Source organism: Bacillus rossius (genome assembly GCF_032445375.1).
Source record: "Bacillus rossius redtenbacheri isolate Brsri chromosome 4 unlocalized genomic scaffold, Brsri_v3 Brsri_v3_scf4_2, whole genome shotgun sequence".
Classification (NCBI taxonomy): domain Eukaryota; kingdom Metazoa; phylum Arthropoda; class Insecta; order Phasmatodea; family Bacillidae; genus Bacillus; species Bacillus rossius.
Genome location: NW_026962011.1, coordinates 50,911,329 through 50,927,816, shown reverse-complemented (window position 1 = coordinate 50,927,816; position 16,488 = coordinate 50,911,329). Strand labels below are relative to the sequence as shown.

Sequence of the window (16,488 nt, the reverse complement as noted above, 5' to 3'; positions counted from 1 at the left end):
GAATTTTGTCGCTGCAGCAAAATTATTTCTTTTGAATAACAGGTAGGATCAACTTTATTTTACACGTATTTTTGCGACATGTTTCTACCCCCAGTCATTGCAATGAAATAATTTTAATACAGCCACAAAATTGGCGGTGGTTGTAGAACTTAGTTCAGTTAAACATAATCCAGACGCCCGGTGTTCCACATTAAATTCGTTATATATTATTTAAAGTAAAACTGTTGTTCAGCCCCAACTTTAAAGACACGTGCCAGCCTTGGAAAGCACTTCATACCGAAATTCGTACAGATGTTTCCAATTTATTTTGTCTTGATGGGACCTTCAGTCGAAGTATGTCGATATAATTCAGGCTCATCTGGTAGAAATATTAAATGTTTTAAATCAGCAAAAGTATATAAAATACCTGGAGAAGTAAAGGGAAAAAGTCAGGGAAATCTGGTTGTGGGTTTTGCTGAACACCCTGATTTCTGTACGCACACCGATGTGTTTTGCGATAAAACATTCATTTTGTAGCTTTAATAAAATACGTATATATTTGTAATTCGTGACGCGGTTCTAAAATGCAGCTCTTCGATGTCAGAGCAAAGTGCAACCCTCTCTGGGTTCTCAAATCTTCGTTTGTTGATTAGTTCCAGCATGATCTCTAGTTATAGGAAGGCCTAAAAACGAAAATAATAATAATAATAATAATGTAGCTGTGCAAAAGTGACCCATTTGGGAATGGCTGAAATACTCGGCTATTTTTTCTGCTGGAATTTTATATTTATAGTCTTGCAGAAAAGTTAATTTGACTGCTTTTATATAAAAGCAATGCAATGCAATGCAATGAACTAATCACCGTCTAGCTATATTTAATACAACAACCGTAACTTTACAACCTTTTTTCATAGTATCATGCGTAGGTTTCTTGGTGTAAAACCTTCAAAATACTATACAACAATCTTGTTTCCGTAAAATTTCCTGTTGATGGATTAAATACCTATAAGTCTAGAAGAGAAAACAGACGTGATAGTTTCCAAGTCAAATCCGCTAATTGTAATATAATAACGACGTAAAAGAAACGTTTTCTGTAATTATTAACGAACTACCCCAACTTAATTTACTGGTAGATTCTTCAATCTTCAGTATCTTACCACTGCGCTACCTTGCTCCATAGTGAATAAACTCCTCATTAAAGTTAAAAAAAAAAAAAAAATTCGTTTGTAAAATTACCCCTTCTTTTTTGTTTTTGGTTCTATGTACAAGGTTAAAATCAAGGTTAAAAGTGTCAAGGTTAAGGGGGAAAAATCTGTAGTTGTTACATAACTAGCAAAACAACAATACAATTGAGAAGATAAACATGCATGTAGATATAAATAAAATTTAAAATTTTGCGTAGGTACACTAAGTTAAGTGTGTTCAACGAATTCCACTGACTTTTTCCTTACTACTCCAGATCGATTATAATTGTTTGCTGACCAAAATATTTTAATAGAAATATCAATATTAATTTCAATATTACTAAGCCAACGATTTCACTCACTACAACCATCCAAATATGTATGTATATATTATAATTAATTACATTAAGTTACTAAATAAATTATTCCACGAGTTATTTCATGTAACCATTAATATTCATAAAAATAATGCATGACCATTGCACGGCAATATACTAGATACTAAAGCCCGTATCTTCGAAGTAGCAGGTCATCTAAAACCAGCGAGGTCGCAGGGTATTATTCTTTTTGCGCGACTCAAAAAAAAAAAAAGCAATAAAGTACACCTTGCGTGCGTGTCTTATTAACTGAGTGAGCTCTCTTTATAAGATTCTTAATATTTATCCATTACGGGTATTTACAAAGACAGCTTACAACATAACGTCAGCGAAATGAAGTTATCTGTGTTCATGAACCCGAACCAACTGTTATGGCTAATAGGTTTGTTCGCCGACGTGGCCATAAACTCTCGCCGGAGTCGCCTCCTCTTTGAACCTCCTTAGCTGCAGTTGTAGATACAAGAACATACCTCCTTGTATGCAAATTCATGCAATAAAATTTTGGTTTGGGTGGCTTTAAAAAAAGAAATGAAAGAATTACAAACGTGTTTAAATTTGAATGCCGAATCTCACATGTGGGAGGAAAATAATTTTTGTTTTCACCCTAGCAGGTTGATGTCATTGCCGCCTTCTTACTTTTTTTCGTCTGTTGCTTTTCATTCCTTGAGATGTATACGACAATGATACTAATGTGTAAAAAGTACCGATTAAAAACATATTTTCTGTTGGAATCAGACAAAAGGCTAAAAAAAAAGTTTAAAAATGTTGGTGTATTAATACACATTTCAATGCTTAAAAATGGCTTCCTATTGTAATTATTTAACTTTATTTGGGAGTATTATTTAAATTTGTTACGAATGACACTACGCCAGCATCGATTTTACATATTGATTGAGAATTTATTATGAATCATGAAGGGTGCAAAACAGAAAGGCGCGGATTTAGTATTTTGTTTGTTTTATTATTTTCGGGAAAATTTTTTCTCATTTCACTTACACTCTTATATAAAAAATAATGAACTTATAATTTCTGCTCAGTAATAATTACCTATTAGCTGACTGCTGTGTGCACTCGTGAATTTACCACACATCAGGACGTGTTCCTGCACAACTCTTGCACCAGGGGTGGCCAAACTTTAAATAATCTTCATGGCTAATGTGTATATTCCATGGATACTTCAGTGTTACCAAATTACACCAGATCTCCCTTTTTATTTGGGCTTCATTTGTAAAAAAAAAAAAAACAACATACGTGTAAATGTTTACAACATCGGATTTTGATGGTTCTTATGTTATTCTTGAGTGCTGAAAGCAGTAAAAGGTCAGTAAATTTTAAAATTAAATAATAAATTATAATAATCTTGTATATTTACTGTATACAACCTTCCTTTCTTAATATTTCACAAACAAACGTCATCTCGTAGTAGCGTTATAAAATGAAGATTAAATGTTATAAAACACGTTTACTTCTAAAAAAAATTTAGGGAGTGAAGCGAATGAATAACATCTCGTTAGGTTTTGCAGGGAGTGGGAATGGAAAACCACTTTGGGAGAAAACCGAAAGCCAAACCGACATCGATGGGCGCTGCATATCTTTTTTCCTACATTCTTAGTAAATAACTGTACAAGTGTAGCAGCCGCTGCATCCGTCTTATGATTCTCCGGCTCCTTATGTGGACTACAAGGTTCTGGGTTAGAAAACCGGTTCAGTTGTAGATGTTAGATTTTTTTTTCTCGATTAATACTGTGTCTCACTACTGTTAAGGAAATGTATATTTCCTTATTAGTTCTGAGGCTGGCAATACCGCAATCTTGCAGAACTTAGTACTATAGTAACTGCAAAAATTGCCATCAAGAGTGTTATATTAGACAAGATTACATTGTATATTTTGTAACACTAAAAATCTTTCAATATTATTTACTTATTTCATACTTAAATCTAGAACCCAAGAAAGTAAAGATAGTGAATATTTTATAGTATTTCGGTATTTACCGACGATTTAAAAATATTTTTGTTGAATGAATATTATTTTTATTGAAAATCAAATACTCCGGATTATGTTTTAATATAAAAAATCTTAAAATAGTTTTAAATTATAATTTATTTACTTAATCCAAATGAATGTCATGAAAGTATTGTTTTTAACTTTGGACTAAAAACACATCCTAAAAATATTTAATTTTTCATACCGACATAAGTTGTATTAATTAATTCCGTATACAAATATTTCAGTACTAGAAGAGTTGAAATAGCCCCTGACAATATGACTTTTTTTTAAATTTAGGATGAATTAAGTATTAGTGTTGCATTATATTTCATAGAATGATACATTGATTGTATTTTTTTCACTGTAATACTTCTTAATAAGTTCGACACGTTTTAAGTGCCAGTCTGCACTACCTCTAAGATTTTACTGGATTCCAAAATACTTGGGTATCAAAAGTGTGCTCATAAATTAATGTGTTTCATTGTGTCACATTTTGAGAATGAACCATTTTCCCTGATTAACCACGTGTGCTTGCGTTAAGTATCACGATCTCCGGCTATGTTCCTTATATTAACTCACAGCTGAACGCCCAGAGTTTATCCAGTGAAATTGAAATATATTATATTCAGTTTTATCCGAGAAATTAAGTTCCATGCATTAAAAAAAATATACTTCAATTTTTGCATCACTGCTAATAATGAAATCTTTTTCCGTAACATTTTCTCAAAGCTGTTTGTCGAAGTTGCTGTCAGTTGGAGTTTTCATATATAATATTTCACGGTATTATTAATGTTATATGTTTCTAAAGTGATTTTAATACGAAAATATCTGAATAGCCTTCATCTTTAAGTAATGTTTTATTATATCTACATGCGATTTGGTAATTACAGTTTTGGCTGGGCTTTGAATATACAACAGTGGAAGAATGACTCACTAATGCCTTACCTGGTTGCCAATTGAAGCCCCATTACTTGTACAGGAATACGTATAGTTCTTCAGAACGGAAACACAAACATACTTTTTTAGTGTACACAATTTGCATATCAATGTTTACGGCATAAGTGCAAGCTACTCAAATAGCTATCATACAATACATTAATATTGTCATGCCCAGCCAGTTGATTACAGTTCAGCCACTGGCATTAATAACGAATAAGGTATTAGCCATTCTTTTCCACTCGCTTTGCATGCCATTGGCATTGGAAATTTACACTCTCTCTTTCATTTGTTTATTTCTTGGTATAAATAGTTAATTACTCGTTTTGCATAGGAATGGTTGTGAACAATTGTATCCCGGTTTCTTGTCTACTTTCACTGTCTTAGGATTCTTGGTGCTTGCTGCCTCGCGTGAACCGGATCGTAAATAAAAGCGACTTGACTGAGCGCTGCCGGGAACGTAAGCACGTGTCAGCTGTGTATTGCTTCAGCTTGAAGAGCCTTCAGCTACTGGAACTCTATCCCAGCGGGCGCGGACCGCTGAAACCAGTTATTAACTCGCGGGCTGTGAAGATAGATTGTATTTTCAGCCGAGAAAAATGCTGTTATCATTTTCTCGAATGAAAACTAATGTTCTTGCTGACCGAAATAAGCTTAGTACTTCGTACCATGAGCATGCATCAATATCAAGTACCTGCCGTCATTTACAACTGAAAAGTTGGATTTAAAAACACAAGTAATGCGCTATTTAGGCTTCATGTGATTTTTATACACCTGTTGGTTTATGTCGAATCATTTTTTTTGCTAGGTAGTAATAGGAGGTGTTGCGTTTGAAAGTTTTCTGAAATATTTTTTTTGCCACAATGGGTTGTTCTTGATAGTAATTGCTAGTAGCGTCTTATTTTTACTGTCGTGGGGAACATAAGTGTAATTCCCTTCAACAAGTTATGATGTTTATTATTTAATTTCGTGTCAAAACTTATTTTTACTGGAGATTTGCTTTACAGTTGGCTAGTTTTTTTTAATATTGGAGGAAAAAATCGCAAAAAGAATGTAGGTAGTAAGCTCTAAGAGTAAAAAAATTACAAGTGATAATTATAAATCTGTTTCTATTAAATATTTGCCTTCAAACACATTAAACGAAACGTTAATGATGAATGCACTTCTAGAAGGAAGTATTTCAGCAGGTAATTCATGAATTTTCAAGACGTCTGTTTTTTTTACTACCTTAATTTTTTTTTTGCGGAAATTTAAATGGATCTACGGAAGTTGAGTTGTAGGCTATGCTTTATACAGTTTTGGGAAAAAAAAGGAGATAATGTATAGTTACCAAGGTGCAATAAACCAAACAAAGTTCTTAAGTATGAATATTTACCTGGAGTTTTACAAATAACAGATAATGTGTAGCCTACATATGGATGGTAGCAAAACTGAAAAAGAAACGAAACTTGATGTGATTCATTATATATCTTTACTGAATATATGAAATAAATTTTTGTGGGCTTTCTGACACCAGCTAGAGTGCTGATAAGTTTGTTAGTTATCTACAGTTTGTTTAGCTCGTCAGGGACCATTTCTAAAACAAAAAAAATAATTATAGTTTGTATTCCAATTATGTAAATAATTTTTTGTAAAAACAAAAACTTTAATGGGTTCAATGTTTCTTCCAAATTAAAATTTCTAAGCTTTGCCTCATTTTATGTTATTTTATTCCTAACTGATTTGAATTCGATGCACTCTTTTAAGAATCGAATTTGATGCACTCCTTTAAGAACCGAAATCGATGCACTCTTTTGAGAATCGAATGTTAGATTCGGATTCGTTAAAAAGTGTATTCGACCCATCGCTAGCTGAAAATGACGTGCGAGGCAGAGCCTGAATTGCAAATTTTGAGATGCTTTGGACAATGATCATACTCATTATTCAAGAACAAAAGTTTCGCTTGTAATTCAAGCTCGTCTCAGGGAAATAGCTAAGGGGGGCAACACCCTACCCCCTCCCCCCAGCCTGTAAGGATTGTAGATTGTGAGGATGCCTTCTTTTCACAGACGAGAGAGCCAAACCTCCGATCGTGCATCTTCGGTTTTTTTGGTTCATTGTAACTCATGATAACTAATGGTCAATTAGATTAGGTTAGCTACATTATAAATACTTTAAAACATTGTGGACGGTTGATTTGGTTAGGATAGCTACATTAAAGATACTGTGAAATCATGTCAACGGTTTCCTAGCCCTGGATAGCTACATATTAAAAAGTTATTTGCGAAACAACCATAAAATGATTTTACAGTATTTTTAATGCAGCTATACTTACCTAATATAACCAACCATCCACAATGTTATAAAGTATTTATAATGTAGCTAACCTATCCTAATTGAATGCCACACCGGTTTATACAATGAGATAGAACTGAAAAAAAAAAGCGAGCATGAACTTGGGGGAACTTCGGGTGTGGCTCTCTCGTCTGTGAAAAGAAGGCTTCCCTTGATTGTGTTTAGTTGTGGCGTGTGTCTTCTATGGCATAGAGCTGTGCCGCGGGCCTGCCGCCTGGTGTTCAGATGAGCTGTAATTCAGTTATAAATCCGAGATGGCGATGATCGATCCGGTTGTGGGACATGCGTGAACAGCTGCAAACATCACGACTGTCGCGTCACGGGCTAACCAGAGCCGCGGTTTGGGGACCCCGTGGGCCCGACGCCGCTTTCGAAACGAGAGATCGACGATAGTCGCCGCCGCGCTCCTGGTCGACGACGGCGGCGTCGATCGCGAGGGGCCCTCGAGTGGCGAAACTGTAACTCCCCCGACGGGTTGCCGCAGCAACCACAGAAACAACAACAGCAGCAGCAGCCTGGCAGCTGGCGAGCTTTCGCAACCTTTTGCGCGACCTCTGCCCGCTAACTGGGTCGCTCCCCCCCTTCTCCGCCTTCCTTATTGCACCCCGACTCTGGAACTGTCGAAGACGCGGGTGGGTCCGGAAAAACTGGATCATTTTATAATCGCGTGTCGTCACTGGCGTCGTCTTGTTTCCTTTTGGCAAGGAGCCCTGGTGTTTCCTAACAAGGAGAGCATGTTTGTGGTTGGCGCAGAGCCGTCTGTCTCCGTATACCTGAGGTTGCGCCCAGAGTTGCTTCATTGCCGTGAAAAATATTTACACGCTAAATTCAACTCTTTAAATATGACCGCTTGTCTTCATGACCTGTTGTACTCATCACAAAAAAAAAAAATAGTGCGTGGAGTCCCTCCGCGCGGAAGAAGTGAAACTTCACTGTTTACTTCGCTGCATAGCAAGAATACCACGCGCATGTGCTTCGGATCTACCGACTCACTCTTTCTCTCTCCTACTTTCTACCTTTGTGTATCTTTCTTTCTCCATGGTAGCGTTAAACGTTTAACGCAACCTTGTTGGAAGTCGCATTAGAAGTTTTACTTAAAAAAAACTTGCGTTGCAATTTTCGAGCCATTAGAAATGACCTGCAGCAACACATTTAAATTATTTATTATAGAACATCAGTATAGTAATTTCAGCTGTGGCCATGTTGGTTTTAAGTATTGAAGTGGCGCTGTAATGACATTTCTCAGCTATGCAACAGTTAATACTGAAAAGAATACCTCGTGGGATACTTAAAAAAAAAAAAAAAATCTGCGATGGCTGAAAATGGTGTTTCGCAAGAGCGACGCATCGCCTTCAAAACTGAACTCTGTTGTCCTGCGCCTGTGGGTAGGCAACGCTGCGCAGAAGTAACATGTGCGCGTTGCCAACATCCAGGGGTGTGACATTTTCATTTTTCTTAATGTATCGCTTTGAATTTTAATATACAATTTTTTTTTTTAAATTTTATGGGAATATAACCAAGATCCTTCAAGTCTTATTCGATCTGAACGACGAACTGGTTACCACTATCATCATGTGTTTCTCTCCGTTGTAGTTTTACTGACGTTTTATCGTTTTAATCAAGGTTTAACGTGAGTGTACTTTCGTTCTGTATATTAAATTTCAAATAAAACATTGTGTTTGTATTTTTTTTAATAACGTGTGAAGATGTTTAGAGAACATTTTGAAAAAAAAATCTTACTACTATAATATTTGCTTTGTTTAATGTAATTTTTGTTTTTGTTTGGCATTTCCAAACTGTTGTGAGTGTTCTATGTATTCCTAAAACCATTATTAATTTTGATGTGTAAAACTTTTATTTTTGATTGCATTTAGTAAAATAGGTATTTTTATTAATTTTTTAGGACTGCGTTGTGTATTACTTAATTAAATTTATACATTTAATTGTTATATTGTTGGTCACGCTTCTAATATGTTCAAAGCCTTCCTCTAAGTCTTTTGTTATTATTTTAATTTTCTGTTTATTAAACAGATTACTAATATTAAATAATGTAATATTTAGGAATTAATTTAAACAAAATTCACTGGTTAAATTCCATCCACAATTAAAATTCCTAACAAAATGCACGAGACCTTAATGCAAATTTTAAAATTTTAATTATGCTATTTTAGACGGTCTAAATATTTTTATGGCTGTAGTTGAACATATACTAATCTAAATGTTACTGATTTGCCATAGTGAAAAACCTGATAAATGTACAAAACAAAATAATTATACAACATAAACGAAATTCGCTTCAGTGATCTCTCAGCCAGGGCGTACACATTTATCACCTAATTTACTACCTAATTATGGCTGAACCAAAATGTTTATGACAGTACATTTTATTTTTCTCATTACGTGCAATGTTTTCACTTTTATTTTATTTTCGAAAATAAAATTTAGATTTTTTGAATTATATGTTAATTAATTTAGTACTCTTTTGTTTTTGCTCGTATATTGCCTGTAAGACGCGAGAATCGCGGACAACTCTCGTTAAAATGATCTAATATATTAATTTTTTATAAATGTAAATGATTCATCATTATTTTTACTTTCCATTTATTTGTGATTATAAATGGACAAAAATTTAAAGAAGTTATTGCTACATATAATGAGCCTTATTTGTGGAAAGCTGGTTCTATTTTCACGTAGTGAATCACGTTGGCTGTAATTTTAACATTGTTAGTAAACTAAGCTATTGCTGTCTGAATTCCTGTTATGCCTTAGAAGTAAATCATTGGATATAAAATAACAATTTGATCGAATTCCTTGATTTGAACACGGAGACTTTGCTGGACGACGAAAGTTCCATTGGAAAAGTTAAGTTTGATCTGGCTGAGGGAAACAGCGAGTTGATTTTTAGGCATGGCTTCCAGAAAAAATGTTCGGTCAGATGTTAATCAGTTGTGCACACAGACAGCAATGCGATCTCGGAAAATGGGTGAGAGATTAAAAAGACGCGGCTCCAGCAATATGGCGGAGTGCCGATGCCGGGTCGAGCAAGCCCTGCTACTGGAAGTCAGGTTGGGTGTGTCGTGACTTATCGTCTGGAGCGCACTCGCGCCACGCATGCCGAGTCATCCTCCAGCGCTCCCGGAGAACTCCAGCTGTCGTCCAGACGCCCAGGGGGAGGGGAGGAGGTGGTTCCCCCCCCCCCCCCCCTCCGCGCCATCGCGGGCGTCGGCGAGTGCGTCGAATCCCTGACGGCGCGGCGCGGCATCCGCCAGGCCCCGTCCTGGCGAGCCGGCCTTTGTCCGGCCCCGCTTTGATTTCACGTCCTTTGTGGGAGGTTGTTTTAGCCTCTTTGCCGTCCCGCGGGGCATTGTGTTTCCCTGGCAGCGCTGTTCCTCGTGATAACTACGTGCATGTTTCCCCGGCTGCCACCGCGGCGCTCCCAGTCGCGGGAAGCTCCAGAAACGTCCACTCCCAAACAAATAAATAAAAAAGAGAATTGTTTTTTTTTCTGGCAATATAACTATTTTTAACGGCAGCTGCTTAAGTCGTGTTTAGTTCATGCTGATTACAGATGTGTTATAAGTAGCAGTTTAAAATATAATGGTTGATCGCTGTTTTATTTTCTATCACATTCCACACTGAGAGAAAGGTTTGTTTTCCTCAACAAAATATTTGTTGATATATGGCGAAATAATCTCTTTTGTTAATTCAAACAAATATTTTTGTAGTAGGAAAGATTCTGTTGACCTAACAAAATGATTTTGTCAACTCAAATGTATATTTGGTTAGGTCTAACAAATCATTTTGTTACTTACGGAGTTTCGTTAAGCTAACAAAATATTTTGTTCCACCAAGTAGGCCTAAATATTTATTTCGCCATATATAAACAAACATTTGTTTGATTAAAACAAACCTTTTTCTCTGTGCACCACACCAGCGACAACAATGCAAAGAATCACCGTTCCTACCAAGGGTGAAAAATCAGTGGGTTTCCCAGGGGGGCCGCGCATGGGGTTAACGGACAAGTCATCTCTGGATAGGATGCTCGTCTGTTGTATAATGCCCATGTTTGTTACCTGTGTACATACAACAAGCAGAAAACTTTTTAATCTACAGAAAGTTTCCCATAAAACATGGTTTTCAAGTTTACATTTATCCACCCCGTTTCACAGTTACTATTTTGCAAGCTCAAGCGGGCCCACTCAGTGAGTGTCTTCTTAATTCCAGGGGGACAGGGCCCCCCTGCCCCTTCCCCCGGGATCTACGCCCATGGTTCCTCCTTATCCCACAGTTTTTTAAAAATGAATAATATGACTGTGCACCTCCAACTGATGAAATCTATCACGGATAACTTCAGGAATAAACTTAGGTGTTTGGTATGGCCTTAGTGTGGGTTGGAAACAGTAATCAGAGATTTCTTCATGTTGAATACATTGAGGAAATGCAAGAGACATACTCACTCGTGAAACAGTGCTCTTGATGTTTTGCCTCGCCGCACAGTGGTCCCAAATTCTATAAAGCTGGCCAAAAGTAAAAAAAAAAAAGTTTCTTTCTGAGGACATTTAACTGTTGAAATAGCTGTAGTGGTACATCTCGCAAGAATTAACGCCATTAAGAAAGGTTATGTGTCCCTGTCTGGATCAGGGATCCAGTTCATTCATAAGCGTCAAGCGTGTCGAATTGTTAGTTAGGTTGTGACGCACCCAAAAATTACTCAAGTTCCGAGTGAAAAGTGAACCAATTTGGAGTCTGCATTATGTATTATTCTCCAGAAAGTAAGTAATTTAAAGTGTGTTACTTGAAATTAATATTATCTAACAATCAGTCGAATAGTGAATTAATAATAAATACGTTTTCTTTCATCACATTAAAAAAAAAAAAAAAAAACAATCATTCCAAAGTCCTATCAGATTCCATTCTGAAACCAAATAGGATTTGTTGATTAGACATATTTCCAAAACATCTCAAAAATTAGCTGCAGAGAGCTGCAGATTCGGTTTGTTATAATTTTGATCCGATGATATGGATGCGCTTCAATCCCAGCATTTCTCACTTTCAGTTTTGCATAATTTTTCCGTATGTAATATTGTTTACAAAAAATTAGTAAAAATGTTATATTCTAATTACTTTTTAATTATTGCATTATCTGCAAAAGGGACCGAGTAAATTTCGTAGACGAGAAAGTAAAATATTTTTGTTTGTGAAAATGGTATTAAATGAAAATATCAACGTTTGCGAGTGACATTGGTGAAACAGAGGTATGAAGGAATGTTAGAGTCCATAAAATTTGCCACAAAATTTAAAAGATGTTAATGCTAAATGAAACAAGTTAATAAATTAGAAAAAAAAAATTTCTATGAAATATTCAGTGTTTGGTTCAACGTTCCTGTATCTTTCAGAGTTTAAAATAAAGGTGCGGAGGCTTCCTTCGTCAAGTTGGAACGATTTGAGTTAACGGTCAAAACTGAAAAAGACAGAATAAAAAAGACTCTACACAGATTGGTCTTCGGGCTTCAGGAAAAGTACATTCTTCGAAGGCGATTAAGGATGTCACAGAAGACAGTCCTTTAAAAGCATCTATGCAACGCGTTACGGAAAATATGATTTCAGGCAAATAAGCATTATCATTTGTTATAGAAGATTAACTGTCTAAAAGTCGGTATCAAAAGTAGTTCTGTTAGCGAGGAAAAAAATTTTTAAAGTTTCCCCTCTTTAAATATGTATTGGATTCTAAAAAGGAAGCGTTACTCTTAAAATTCAGACATTTCTGTGACTGGAGGTGAAGCTACTGTTACACTTTAGGCATTGCTAAATCATGCAGATTAAAAAGCACGAATGATATAGTCAGATGTATCCAAATTCTTCCTAAAAAAATGTTCATTTATAGTTACGTATTATGCAAATGGGGATGTGATAGCTCTTCTGGTCAAAGCACTTGCAAACAAAAAAATATAGCGATGAAGATTGCAAAAAATTGGATGCCAACATTTTCTATATTTCGCTTGCTCCCTTGCAAGTGTACGACACGGACTTCCTAGAGCAGTGGTTCCCAAACGGTGGGTCGCGACCCACTAGTGGGTCGCGGAAGGGTTACATCGATCCTAAAACTATCAGAAACCATCGAATAAACCATCAGAAAAGATAAGAAAAATCGAAATAAATTGAATTGTGTGCAAACACATATCTATTGTTAAATAAATAACTGCTTTGCTACAAAGTGCTTATATTTTGTCAACCATTTTCAAATCAGAAATCAGTTATCTGTTTTAAAGTTATTTTTGAAAAGCTCTTTTTTTTTGTTTTAAATGTTGGCTTGAGTTTTCTCCTTAATGTAGGCTATGTTTACATAATTTTTTTTAATTTAAAAATATTATTATTATACGAGGTTTCACACTCTTTAAAAATTTGTCTAATACACAGAAAAAAAGTTGTCCCAAAGTTTATTTCTATTGCGTATTTTTATTTGAAATGTTGTCCTCGAACTTTATAGAATCCATGGGCACGTTAGGAAACATCACAACTCTTTGGCGGGAGAGAAATGGTTCCTACCGATCCAACAGCATCTCTCGTAGTCAGCCTACCCGAGAAATTCTGCGCGAGTTGTGGATTACCATTCCTTGCGTGGGAAGTACCCGCGAACATTATAAATATTTAAATAAACCCACCTGTGTGTTCGCTTTCTAATAAACCATCTGTGTTCGCGAAATGGCCAGGCGCCGCTGCCGCCGCCTCGCGTTCTATAAACCAACCTGTCTCTCCGTCCTCTGGTCGGCTCTTCTTCTTGTTTTCCTGCCTCGGCTTGTTCACATCTCGCGTTATTTTCCGAGACGGCGCCATACGCCTTCCTGTTAACGACCCGACGCGCGGGCTCGAAGCCGCTGGTTCTTCCACCGCGGACCCGGGGGAGGGAGTTCCAACCGTCGCGTCGTTTAGGCCGCGAGTCCAGCGCCGAAAACCGGGAGACTAATCTACGGCCTCCTCCTCTGCTTGTAGTCTGGCCGCGGGGATGTTTGATTTCTTGCGTCATTAACGCCGGCGGGAAGGAAGCCCTGGCGGCCGGCGCGCCCCACGCCTGCGTGCTGGTTCTTCCACCTTGGCTGCGGGGAGCGTTCCGATATTTAATTTCCCGCATTAGTAGTCGGCGTGGCCGGGCCGCGCGCTTGTAATCTGCGGCCGCGCGCGAACCTGTTCCGCCGGTAATGTATGTTTTGGGGGATCCTGCCCCGCGGGGCGCCGCTTCGACGCGGGGGTCTCTGAGGACGGGCGCCCTAATGACGGCCCGTTGAGATAGGCGCGCCGCCGCGGACCAATCATTTGCATGCGGCGTTGCAACCGCTGCCGGACTGTAGCGGGGAGACGATGTTTCGTGTGTAGCCCCTGCCCCCTTCCAACCCTCAGGGGCACAACACCAACACAAAAAGACGTTAACTAACAATTAAATTCAAAATTACTAATCATTGGAGACCTGAAAAAATTCGCGGATTCATTTCTTGATAGTATAGAATCCAAAAACGTTTGCCTTTTTACTGCGTCAGTGATTGGGCCACAGTTTATCTGAATGGTACTCGGCCAATGAAAACCCTTTAACAAAACAAAGTATCGAATCACTAGCGTCCCAGTTAACTGGCGACACGAGTCAGTAGCCAATGAGCAGATGTAATTTTCCCGCGTGCGTAGAGGATCATGGAGTATATCCTAGAGGTAATTGAAATTGCGAATTTTTCCGGTCTCTACTAATCATAAATAAATGCAACAAACTGCAGAGTAAGTAGGGGACAATTTTAACAAAGGGAAAAGTCAAGCCTCTTTAGAGAAAGTAAGTGCAACATACCTTCTAACTGTATTTTATTGAATTATATTTTAAAGTACGACAAAACTTCTGTACAAGAGTGTACACTGACAAAAAATTTATAAAGAATTAAAAATAACTTAATTAAAGTTTCAGTCTCTACAAAATGTTCTTGGATTTTGGTGTGCCACCAATCTACTTATTTTTACGTCTGAACGATTTGCGTCTCGGGACGACTTGTAAACGAAAAGATTTCAAAAGTGTATCTCGTTGGAACGATTGTGAATTTGCAGGTTTGGCAGCAACAGGTCCGGGAGGAAAATCCAGTACTGTTCAAAGCTATAACTGCAGTCTCGTACAAAAAAATTAAGTTAGAAAGTTTTTCTTAAAAGCGTATTTGTGCAGCGCACCTAGTGTAAAGATCCTGTTACTGCCCGCCTCCTTCCCACTTCAGACCCACAGCAGTCCGCGGCAGCGATTACACTGAGCGCGCAATGCCTAGAGACCGGAAAAAATTCGCGATTTCAATGACCTGTAGGATATACTGCATGATCCTGTATGCACGCGGGAAAATTACATATTACATCTGCTCATTGGCTACTGACTCTTGACACCTGTTAACTGGGACGCTAGTGATTCGATACTTCTTTTGTTAAAGGTTTTTCATTGGCCGAGTATCGTTCAGATAAACTGTGGCCCAATCACTGACGCAGCAAAAGGGCAAACGTTTTTGGATTCTAGACTATCACGAAATGAATCCGCGAATTTTTCCTGTCTCTAGCAATGCCTCGTACTGCCAGCCTACAAACTATGTCGTGGAGGAAGTGTACAAAAACGTAACAGCTGTTATGCCAAAGATGTGAGTTCCAAACTACCACGGAAGTTTATGCAAGCTGTAGAAATGCAAAACTTACTGAACTGGTTTCTAATAAAAATGCGCGCCACGACAAACAAAGATAGTTCCGTGTCTCGGCGCTCGCAAACTGGAACAATAGTTTGTAGGGGTTAGTTGCAAATGTTCTCTAACTACAGGGCCTTGCTTCTTGTTTTATTTATTATTTTCCACTTCGGGTTGCCCCCTAGAATAGTCCCATGATACACGGAGGACTAGTTAATTGAAAAAAGTGTTTTTGTGAAACTATTACGCTGATCGTTTTCGAGATAAGTGCACATGTATGTAGTCTTACTGCATAATTATTTATTATTTAACGTGTGTTCGTTTATATAAGTTGAGGTCAGGTGCACCTAGTTGGGCTAAGTGTGTACCATGAAATCTTTATGCATCTCGTGTAAGCCGTGGATGAAGTCATGTTCATGCTTTTACAAGCGTTCTAAAGACGTGATGAATGTTACATTCGAGTGGGCATGAATAGATGCTCTACTTTTACAAGGACACATCTCCTGGCCTTAGAACAAGAGTGGAGTAAGTGGTCGTTCTGTTCACATCCACGTGTTTTTTCGTAGTTGAAGGCTCTACTCATTTTTTTTTTTTAAATAGAGTTGCTATTGTAAATTATAATGAAATACGTGTGATTGAATGCCTTTAATGACTGTGACTCCGATATTCATGGTAATTTAGGTTGATTGCATTTGTTTTATAGTCTGGTTTTGCAAAGCTTGCAAATGTAAATTTTATTGCTAACGGGATATTGTACGTATGTGTGGTGAATTATGTTCTGTTGAGACACGTCCATTTCAGTTATTTTGGGAAGTAGGGCGTTTGACATAGATAATTTGCGTATTCATATGAAGCAAAATAGTCATATAAATGCACCACGCTCAAGGTATGACTTTTAAATATATTCTAATGTTACTCTGTCGTTTTGAAATGTAGTTTATTATGAATTGTGGCTCTGTACATGAGTTTATACAGGAGGGAGGCTGTGTGGATATCGCCTCTTATAT

The 16,488-nt window shown here is 37.4% G+C and overlaps 1 protein-coding gene across 1 annotated transcript in view; it reads left to right on the top strand.

Moving 5' to 3' along the window:
- Positions 1 to 16,488, top strand: part of LOC134542323 (tRNA (adenine(58)-N(1))-methyltransferase catalytic subunit TRMT61A) — a 186,009-nt gene that overhangs the window by 28,333 nt on the left and 141,188 nt on the right. The gene's annotated exons all lie outside the window — the stretch shown is intronic.